This window comes from Motacilla alba, chromosome 2 (assembly GCF_015832195.1).
Source record: "Motacilla alba alba isolate MOTALB_02 chromosome 2, Motacilla_alba_V1.0_pri, whole genome shotgun sequence".
Classification (NCBI taxonomy): domain Eukaryota; kingdom Metazoa; phylum Chordata; class Aves; order Passeriformes; family Motacillidae; genus Motacilla; species Motacilla alba.
The window spans coordinates 113541585-113553671 of record NC_052017.1 but is presented as its reverse complement, the minus strand read 5'-3'; positions in this window follow the sequence as shown (position 1 = coordinate 113553671).

Below are 12087 nucleotides of genomic sequence, written 5' to 3'. Positions count from 1 at the left end.
TTTGCTGTCTGGCACCCAAATCTAACAGCCAAACAATATTCCACTGATTGCAAATATGAAAAAATCCATTTTCAAAATCTCATGGCTTAATCTCATGGCTTGTAAATGATGCCCATTTGCAAGAGACAAAAACTTCAAAGACTCTTTCTTATAAGGAATACTTATCTCCAGACATATTTATTTCAGCCTGTCATAGTCAGAAAGAACTAACCCGTTTGCCTACAACCATAAGTCACAACAAGACCAATGAAAAACAACAAAATAGAAAGCTAAATGGAAAAATATTTTTAGCACCTTTGCCAAATCAGTGTGCAAACTCTCAGGTATGAAAGAAAGAGCATTTTTGTTTGCTTCTCTAGAATACACTTTTAAGCAAAGGACAGCAAGGAATTACTGACATGAATCACAGTTTTGGTAGAAAGAGCCAACAATTTGGCAGAAAGGGGATTTATCCTGAGTAGATATTGGCAGAACAAATCACATCTGTGATACCAGTGACCTCTTGCTTCCACAAGATGTGGGGGGGAAAAAAAATGAAGTTTGCAGTCTTTTTGAGAAACATGTATCAGAAGGGTACTGGATAACAATGTGTCTCCAAACAAGGTAATGCTTGTCAGAAATATTCTGTTAAAAAATGGCTATTTCACTAATATACACATTTCCATTTAAGCAGAAACAGGTCCTACAAGTCTGAAAAATGCCTAGCTGACTGCTGGTCCACAGCTTAAATTTTTTCATCCTGAAAAAGGGAAACAAAGAAAGAGTAGGTGAGTCAGAAAAAGGAAAAGTGTGTTTAAAGTTGGCTGCCACCATTCTTAGCACAAACGGGACAGACTTTTGCTTGTAAGCAAGGATAATTTCTCTAAAAAATACTGCTTCGCAATACTAGGAAAGGCAGAAAAGTTGTCTTCCCTGCCAGTAAAATTCTCTGACTGAACTAAAAATACAGAGGGAGTTCATTTTTTTTTTTAACCAATCACAGTTAAACAGATTTGCTTCATAAATTTCAAATGCATTTACAGCATTTTTCTAGATGTCCTATTTTTTCCTACATAAAAACCACAGAATAAACAATGCTAATTAAATCTATTTGAATCTTTCCTAATTTTTACTTTATAATAGCATGATAGATAGCATTTGCTTTGCTTACACATTAGCATTTTCCTTTTAATCACCAACTATCATGTAAGGTCCCTGCAGAGCCTAAACAGCAGAATGAATATTCCTGATGGTGCTAGTTTGAATTCAAAGTGCATTACATAGAATTGCAGCACACTTTCAACTGAAAATTGAACTGTGCAGCACTTGCTTATTTAAGCTAAAATGTATTTGCTCACCTGAATGATCCTGCAGCAGTAAACAAGTGATCTGCCTCATTTAATTTTAGTTATCTGGAGGTGAGGTGGCAGACCCAAACTACTCATTTCACTGCCTGATTGCTTACTTAGAGCAGCAATTTATTTCCACCAACAGATGAGGGAGTTTGGATGGATTTCCTATCCTGAAATGTCCACTTAATTTAAGTTTAAAAATGGGATAAAGGAATTTCAACCTATGCTCTTAGTGATATCAGCTCAAATACTTGGACATTTAATATGCATCACAAAACAGACAGGAAGGATATAGCTAATTGATATCTAAGTTTAAACATATTAATAATAACGTGCATATTATAACTACATGTAATGCCAAAACATCATCATGCTGTTGATATGTTTGATTATTCCTTCTTTCTTCACTTCAAAGATTAGCAATTACTTATAACTAATAAACTTGTGCTGATTGGGCAAGCTGGAAACAACGGAATCTGAGTTGACTGCAGCAGGCAATTGAAACACCAGGTATCTTCCCTATGGCTGTTGAATTAGCAATAGGTGTTCAAACTGGTGTTTTAGGTAAAAACCTTCTTCTAGAAAAATCTGGCTGACATCACTCATTCCCCATGGAGATCAATGCGGAGTGAAAGGTTTTTACACTTTAAAGGATATTATCCTCAAAAATGCTGCTGAGGCTAGGAATGAGGTTACTTCCCATTTCTAAAGCAGCTTTGGTGAATGTGGTCTTGGCTGAAAGGTTTGCCTGCCCTTTCTTATTCACAGTTTCAGAAAGGAAACCATGTCCTGAAATGCACTGATGTAGACATGAAATTTGAGTTCAAGATCTGATTTTTTCTATCTCTTTATTATCATGCAAATTTCTAGGGTGCCTTTTAAGATTTTATGCTAATTAGGAATGCTGGTTTTCACTTATGAGAACTAAGCTGCTATAAACCAGAAAATTAGGGCCCTTGCATAGGTAAACAGGGTGGGTTTAATATGGAAGAACAACTAGGTAAAGTGAAGAGTTGATTTCCAGAGTGGAGGTGGGCTGTTTGGGAAACCCCAGTGCTGTGCTCATTTCATGTGGAAAAGGAATAGAGGGTGAAGTAGCAAAATCATCTGATGATATTAAGGACCCTTGAATTATTTATTTCCCTCCCTTCTTCATTTGGCACCTTTGTGTCCCATGCATCCCTAGAGCAGATGTAATAGCTAAACCAAGGCAAACCTCACTTTCATTTTTTCCCCAAATGAACACTGGTCAACATTTTCAGGTTAATTGATGGAATACATGACTCTGTGGGGATGGTGAACTGCTCTATGGTCAGAATACAGGAGAAAAGAGGAACCAAATGACCTATTATAAGTCTGACAGAGAGGTACATGAGCAAGGGGGAAAGATGTCATGGTCCCTGTGAGCCTGGCACTTGGACATAGATGTAACTCAGCTTTACACACCACCAGAAACACTAAACTTCTGAGTACACCCTGGCACAATGATATTCCATCACACACACATAGATTCCTTTATGTTGGAAAAGACCTATCAGATCATTGAGTCCAACTGTTAACCCAGCACTGCCAAGTCCACCAGTAAACCATGTCCCCAAGGGCCACACACACATGTCTTTAAATACCTCCAGGGATGGGGATTCCACCACTTCTCTGGGATGCCTGATCCAATGCTTGACTACTTATCCAGAGATTTTTTTTCTTAATCTCCAGTCTAAACCTCTGCTGGTACAATTTGGGGCCCTCTTGCAATTTCCTCTTCTCCCGGGTTTCCCTCCCATACAGTACAAATCTCGCTGAATTTTCCTGCAGCTCATCAGCTGCTCCCGAAATTACGGAGGACAGGAGAGACCACATTCCTGCACAAAAATAAAACTGCCCTAAACCTGCTCCGGTTCCTAGCAGGGGACGGGACGCCCCAGACCGGGTGCCCGCCGGTGCCCCGCGCCCGCCGGGCTTGCGGCGCTCCCGCCCCCGGCAACGAGCGGCCCGCAGGCGGCACCGGGCACTGCGGGGCTCCGGGCACTGCGGGGCTCCCGGCACCGGGCACTGCGGGGCTCCCGGCACCGAGCACTGCGGGGCTCCGGGCACTGCGGGGCTCCCGGCACTGCGGGGCTCCGGGCATTGCGGGGCTCCCGGCACCGGGCACTGCGGGGCTCCGGGCACTGCGGGGCTCCCGGCACTGCGGGGCTCCCGGCACCGGGCACTGCGGGGCTCCAGGCATTGCGGGGCTCCCGGCACCGGGCACTGCGGGGCTCCGGGCACTGCGGGGCTCCCGGCACTGCGTGGCTCCGGGCATTGCGGGGCTCCCGGCACCGGGCACTGCGGGGCTCCCAGCACTGCGGGGCTCCCGGCACCGGGCACCCCCCGCTCCGCGCCTGCTGCTGCGGGCGACCTGCCCTGTGCGCCTCCGGGCCCGGGCTGCGCACCAGCCCTCCCTGCTTCCAGCATCGGGGGTCGCTTCGTATTACCGCCCCCTGCACTCATGGTATATTCATGGCTACTTAATGCTGTTAAACTGGCATCTTCCACACCAGGAACTTCACCTATTAATGAAACACCATATAAGCACTAATCTTTTTTTTTCTTTTTTTTTTTTTCCCCGAGCATATAATTTTTAATACGCATCAACTATTTGGAAATGAGAAAAACCTTCGAGGGTCGCCAAGCCACAAGTGCACAGCCCTCGGCGGCAGCACTGACTCTCTGGAGGAAGAAGAGGGCTAGTCCCGGGAGAGCAGAGGTGGCAGGCGGGACAAAGGCTCCGCTGCCGGGGGTGGCCGCGGTCGCCGCTCCGATGGGAACCCGCCGGCGAGGTAGGAGCATCTCTAAGAGGCAATTTCACAGACTCTTCACTTGCTCCTCGAATCCTGTCGGCAATACATGAAAGGCAGAAGGGTACTTGTGCTTAATTCTTTGCCTTTTTCCAGATGGTGGTGATTTATATTTCGCGCTCACACTGGGGTGTGTGATTTACGGCGAGAGCATTCACCACTGGAGAAGACTGAGGGGTCAGTCCCTCTTTTCACGCCCTTCTTCCACTCCCGACCTTGACAAGCCCCCAGAATGAGGAGATCGCCTTTCAGTGGCACAACAGAATTGTACGTCAAGAAAGAAACGTGAAGGAAACATCCTCGTATGACACTGTTACAAAAGCACAAGGTCCTAAATCCAGCCGATCTCACCCGACTACTGTGCCGTACAAGCTTTGTGCACACAGGAGTGCCCTCTAGTGAATAACAGTATCTGTATATTGAAAGCAATCTTTTGCCGTGAAAATTTCGGAGTTAAGAGAAATTGTCACAGATTTGAACTGCAAGTAATTTTTTGCCTTTACTTTAGAAAACTGTCCAGTGTATGAGAAAATCCATATACACCTTCTAAAACATCTTGTAGTCATTCATATGCCAAGGCACTTCTTTAACATTTTTGACAAGAGCATTTATAACACCTTAATAATTCAAAGCCTGGCAACTAGAAAAGACAGGGTGCAAGAGTGAAATTCATGCAGCAAATTTTTATGGAAGTACAGCAAGCTATTTAAAAAGAGAGGTGCAGATCCAAAAGGATCTGCATCCAAAAAACTAGACATGAGACAGAGAGAAATTTGGAAGCCCTTGGTAACATGAAATAGCAGAAGCCAATGATGTTGCCCAATGTTTATGAGGAAAGAGAAGGATGAACACTGAAAAATGCCAAAGATTTGGGGGTGGAGAGCCATACCTCTCTGCACATGGGGTACTCTAAGAGTAGTGAAGATACAGTTATGAGCATGGAATAGCAATACTGTCCTCCAGGCCCTGATAAAGAGGCAAATAAATCACTGGTCTAATTTACAATGAAAAGTCATGTATTTGCAGGTTGCTGCAGGAGACAGTTGCCCTCATTCACATTGCAATGAAGATTTCCTCTGGCATTACCTGGCTGAGATGTCCTTAACAGCGGTTTGTCACTTGCTGTAAACATGAGGACATCCAGGATGAAGAGCAGTGTCAAAAAAGAGTGATATCCTTGTTGTACAGGTCTGGCACTCAGGAAGACCTAGTCCTCCTATTCATGAAGCAGATGAAGGTCCCTGTGGAGATCAGGTACTCAGCAAGTATCCTCAGAAACAAACAAAAAAAAATTTTGTCCTAGTGCAGACAAACTATGTAAAACTTTGTAAAACCTACAAGCTCTCTCACTTGCTGGCTCTGCAAAGCCTGCACATCGTGTGGATACGTTTCACTGGCACATCAAACCAGAGTGACCATGAAGATAATCTGTAGCTCTCTGAGGCAGAGACACCCACTGCACGGCTATACACATTTGTGATAAAATCTCTGTATGCTCCTGATATGCTTCAGTTCTGAAAAATAAAAGCTTTCTCCCCATCAAGTTTAGATTCGGTTTGAATGCCCCATCAAATAACATTGCAATTCTTCATGCTTTTCCTTCAGTTTCCATTGGAAAGCAAAAGTATTTTTCCGAAGTGTAACAGGGCACAAAAAAGAAAGAATTACTTTCCCAGAAACACTGGCATTCTTTTAAGTTGCCTAGACAGATGATATCCGAAGAAATGTTGATAAGGTTGGTCCCAGCAGTACAGCTCATCAGCCATGAGCTTCAGCTTTTAATACATTCTATTTAATGAATTTGCTGAGGACTGCAACCAGAATTGCTGGCATGGATTCCCCTTGCAGGCAGTGAAAAGACCAAGAAAAGGAGACTGAAGGCAGGTAAGTAGCCTGAAGTGCCACTGAGATTTTGAGCCCACTTTGTGTATGTGAGTGTGCAAATTAGCTCTGCCTTCCCAGGAAAGGGTCCATATTGCTGCAGGGAACTGCAGTCGCCTTCAGCTGGCCCCAGTTAGGCATGCATTTACAGGCACAGAACCCTGAATATTTACACATAGCATGAGTTAGTAAACATTTGAACAAGTCCCTTACTGTGGGAAAAAGTCCTATAAATTTCACCAGGCTCTGGAAGAAGTGTTATTTATTCATTGTTAAAATCTCACAATGTCTGCAGCTGTTCTTACAGATTTTATTGAGGTAATTCTGTGAGACTGGAGAATGGATACTGAAATAATTTGCTTTAAAACAAGAAAAGCTGAAAGGGAAACTCTACACTTTTTAAAATCCCTATTTCTTATATTATCAGGTGCACATTTTCATTTTCTACTTAGACATAAGGTACGCCATCAGGAAGATCAAGCTTGAAGTTCAAGTGGAAAAACTCAAGCACATTCCTACTTTAAGCACTTAAGGATGTGTCTTTCGTCCTTATGACGTCTTTCTTCTCTTTGCCAAATATTGATTAGCAAATATCCATTACTACAAACATGGTAAAACCATGCAATAAAATCGACTGTCATGCTCATGATCATTTTCAATCTGAGTCACAAAGAAAATGTGTTTTCAAATTTTATGCTTTAGATGACTCAGATTCCTATAGAGACACATGCTTCAGATCTATTTTTCCAGTCCTATGCATGCATATATTTAGCCCAAGAATTTCCATTAGTCTAAAGCAGAATGCTCTGGCAAAATGCCCTCTGCAGGAGGAATCAACAATTCCCAGTTTCTGAAGCCTCTGTTACTGACTGTTCTCTCAACTACAGAGGATAATTTAGGTAAGGGTCCTTCCTCATCTGCAGCCTGAGAAGTTCAGCTACGTCATGAAAAACAGTGTTGGAAATGTAAATGCAAGATGGTATTTCTGTAATAGTTAAACAAAGTTTGAAATAACTATATATAAACATAACTGTTGTGAATTTAATGGGGGGCAGGGTTGTAGATATAATGAGGGGTTTTCATATATCATTAGTGGGGGCAAAATACAATATTTTCAGGCCTAACTAGAAATGTCTCCTTGGCATGGCATCTCTGAAACTGATGCTTAAATTGTTCATTTACCTTAAAATCTTTCACTGAGTGAAATTACTCAGTTTGTTGAAGACTCATGTGATGAAAAAGAAATGATGAAAGAAAAAGTCCCTGAAGATCTTAAATGCCAGCAATTTAGCAATTTCTATTACTGCATTTACCTTGTGTTCTTGGCCATATGGGTTTTTCTACTTTTGTTGCCTCTGGAGCAACTTTGCGAATACAACATTAATAAAAAAACTCCAGAGACTTAAAAAATACCATGAACCATGACTTAACCACATTCATTTTAGATTGGTTTATTGGGGATGAGGAAGAAGAAGGTAACTTTTACAGTATCTTGGGCTAAGAGGAAGTCTGTATTTGCCACTTCACTTTTGCATCAAGAAAATGATAATATTTCTTTATAATTACTTTGGGATTTTAAACTGCCTAAATAACATCATTATTCAGAAAAGGAAAGACTGAAACTAGACATATTTAAAATATTGCTACTACTGAATAAAACTTCTTCTTTAGTCACTTGCAGGATTAATAAATTACTTGTGTTTAATCTTTCTTTAGGTCATATTTTCTGTATGACATCGAAGATTTTTCAGGTTGTTATTCTTAATATCTGTTTAAACAAAAAGATGTGGAAATTTCTATTTATTCTTTCACACATACAGTTCTGTTCATTATTTTTTTAAAAGCACATGACACACTGAATTTCACAATAAATCTAGCTGGACAATCATCTCTTTCTTATAAAGCGATAAAAGAGGAGAAGATATTTTAGTAGATATTTATACATTGCAGGTAAAGCAGGAAAGTAAGTACTTTCATACAAGATTATTTTTCATTAATAGCTGTTGTAAACTCTATAAACTGTGCTTTTTTCATCAGTAAATAATTGGGAATTTGTTGTCTGTAATTTCTGACCTTCAATTTGATGACATATAGAGCTATGAAGAGTGTTAGAAAACTGCCTTCAAAAAACAGGCCATGAAAATATTTGAATACAAAAAATATTATAATTAAATGAGGAATTAATTTATTTTTAAAGGGATATGCTATTATGGAGCAGGTCTGATTTCTTTCCTCTCTAAAATCTGGTTTTCTCAGTAGATTCAAGTGTAAAATGATTTTTTTTAAAATGTCCTCAAAAATAAATTAATGCCTTGAAGTTTCCTGGCTTTAGCCATACTTTTTTATTTTGAAAGAGTATTCTAAAGATGTCCTTTTTTCCCCTAATTACTTGTAATTTCTTGAATTACAGTGTGGTACAAATAGATCACAAAAAGAATTCCTTGCATTATGGCATTCAGCTGCAAATTCTGTATAATTGTGTGCAGATATGTACAAGTTTAAGCACACAGTCAAATAACACATACACTGAATTCACATTTCAATCCATAGAATGATAATTCCTCTCACAGAGTATTCTGGATGCATAAATGTAACTGAACACAATCCCAATGCAATGCACAGTTCACCCCAGAATAAAGACTCAGTGTCCCAGATAACTTCTGAAATATATTTGCAGCTTCTTGGAATTTTATTGATCTCTGAAAATCAGACTAGCAGTGGATGTCTGGAGAAAATGGTCCTTGTAAAAGCAAAATCTTGCCTCTGTCAAGCAGAGCTTTCAGCAGGCATGCTTTCACCTGTACCTGCCTTTTGCTAACCTGCCTCTCAGCTGCTCCATCCCAAACTTAGTCCCTCACCTGAAGAGGCTGGGAAGCCAAGATGGCATGCAAGCACAGTGGATTGGGTCAGCATGGGATGGCAGCTCCAAGCACATCAGGCAACTGCAGGCTTCATAATGAGACCTGTTGAGGAAGAACAAGAACATATGAAGTATAAAAAAGATTCAGTAGTGGCTCTGGAAGTTACAAGGAGTCTAAAAGAAAATAAGCTTCAATTAATATTGGGTAGACTTAAATATATAATTTTTTAATAGAAAATGTAGTGTCATTTATTATTGGTGTTTGCTCGGCACTGTCTGCAGTGGTTAGAATTATCTATGACCTCTAAAAAAAGTGTCCCTGTAGAGATAAAGTTCATACTTATTCATATATTATGGGAAATGAGACATGGGAATTAATTTACTCTCATGTCTTCCATGAAACTTTGACATGAATCTCTTCCACAAGTTTCTAAGATGCTGGTTGCACTGCAAGTATTTCTTTTGAGTGCATTTTAGTGCATGTTAGTAAAATGTCTTACAGTTGAAGTGTTAAGAATTTTTAGGTTTCTGCTGAATTCTCAAGACGTAGATGATGAAGGAAGATGGATTCTCATAAAGGCAGAACCCAAACAGATGGGCACTACCTTCATTTAGTTTTATTGCTTTATCAGTATTTGGTTCTGCACTTTCCTATCAGTATGATTATCAGGTTCTTAGCTTGTGTGTTTATGTGTTTGTTAAGTCAGCCTAAGAGCTCATCATGGAAAGGAAATCTGTAAGCTTAACAAAAAGTTTGGCAGCTGGCAGAGGGAGTAAAAGGTGGAGTTCAGGGGTTTACGAGTTTGGGGCTTGTAAGACTCTGCTCAAAATTGCTTTCTCATCTGCCTCACGATCGTCGTGAAAAAGGACTGAGACCACCGAAAGAAAGAGGATCCTACATCCTGGTTTGGTGGGGGTTCGCCAAGTTCCCGGGACTGGAACTTGAGTTATTGTACCTCACGCTACACTGCTCCCAGTGAAAAGGACGAGGAGCATCTTGACCTTCCTTCGCCTGCACCGCTCTGTAACAATGGCCTGGAGTTTTCCACCCCCAAGCCTGGCTGGACTCTCTTCTGGAATTACCCTTTGGTGGTCTCCACAGAAGACTCTACAACCACCGTGGCAGATGGACTGAGATGGGAGAAACCACTCCCTCTAAGACTGAGACATGAAATCCCTATATGGAAAAGACTTCTTTCCTCCTCAAGGACTGAAACTTGTAACCTGGGGGGAGGAGGAGGGCAGTGTGTGTGGGGGAGAGAACAGCTGATCAAACTGAGATGTTTGCCTGTAAGCAGTGACCACTGAACCAGGAAAAACAATGGCTTTCCCCCACTGCTGACTATTGTATCCTTTTCCCCCCTCCTTCCCAACCTTCAATAGAAAAGGCCCCTCGAGTCTGCTAGCCTCTGGAGATCTCCCCAACGTGAAGGCGACTCCTCGACTGGACATCGACTGGACTTCGAAGAATTGCATCGCCTCTATGTTGGTAGATATACCTACTCTGTCTTTCCTTCCTTTCCTATAGGGTTCTTCTTTCTCTCTCTCTCTCTCTCTCTCTCCCCCCAATTCCCTCCAGTGCATTTTGCTGTGATTGTTCAATAAAGTACATTGATTTTGTTGCTGCAAACCCCCTTGCCGTGTTGGTGTTTTGTACCCTGAGATCAGATAACGAACCATCACAATCTCGTCCGCGAGGGCGGATCGTGACAGGGCTGAGGACAGAGAACTTAGAGTGTTTCTGCAGGGTCTGTGACTCAATCACTAAATAAGAGAAAAATGACAACTTTGCATGTCATGTCCCATGACAGTATTGCAAATGTTCAAGTAGCAGAACCAAATGCATTTGACAAAAAGAGTGTGCTTACTTCCTCAATGCCATTTACATGTTGCCCAAAAAAGCAGGTATCAAGGTTGCACCAAAAAAAAAAAAAAAAAAAACTTACAGCATGGGAACTAGGCTGTGAGCAATTTTCTGTTCAGTTTTGCAAGAATTCTTTATACCTCACTAGCATGGCATTGGAAAGTCATTCTAAAATACATTAAGCAGCATGACTTCCTGCTTGCTGCATGCTGTTTGTTCTCTCCTCTTCTTCCCAAGGGAAGATGCTTGGGCAGTGAAGTCTCGTCTATTTGGTAGAGCTGGTTTGATTATAAACAATTATGTTGCCTCAGTGTTTTTGCTAGAAGTCAAATAAATATGCCTCGAACTTTGATTGGAAGGTCAGGGTTGTGACTGTCCTTATATCCCAGGATATTCATTTCAATGTCTCCAAGTGGAGTGGTCTCCAAGAACATTCTGTCTCCTAGACAGACAACTTTTATGACAGCATTTACCCCTACTGAGGTGGAGATAGGGAACTAAGGGAACAGTCTGCATGGACAGATGAATGCAGTTGTCAACACCAAGCTCTAGACACTTTTTTGGCCATTGTGGAAAAACCCCACAGTGATGAGAAGAACCATCTTCTTGTGGGGAGAGATTGTAGACAGCTGAGGACAGGTCTGATGATACACTCAAAGTAAACAGAATGGCTGAGGGCTTTTTATTGTAGGTGAATTGTTCTAAGTGCTGAAAGCCCGGTGACCAAACACATCAGACTCCTGTAGTCCAGCCAGGAAGCAAGTGAAGCATGAATAACTGAGTAACGTGTCATCGTCTGCCAGCATGGGATGGGATCTTCTAGCCAATCAAAGCTTATAGAAAGCATTACTCATGGGTAATGCTATGTCCAAACTTAGCACAATCAAGGAATGCAAAAGGACTTCTAAATTATAGATTCGGCTGATCAATTACAGATGTGCAACGACTAACTCCAAAGTAGACTGCACTCTTCAGAACGCCTTTCCTCACATCATGATTCTTGCATGGGTTCAGTTTCACACAGATGTTTTTCATCCTTGGGCTAACTCTGTCCATCTACAGAGCCAACAAGGCAGAAACAGCAGCACGGTTGTAGGAGTAAGTAACAGAGCAGTTTCTCATCTACTTTTTTCTAGTACTTGAGTTTATGTCACCTGATGAGTTTGACGTGATGATAAAAAAGACCCAAGAGACATCCTTCTTGAACACCACATGTGAGCAGCCTGATAGTACCTAGCATCAGTGCAAGCCTGCAGAAAGGACTCAAAGCAACCTAATACATTCTCCAGCATCCTTCCCTTTTAGAGGAAACAACTC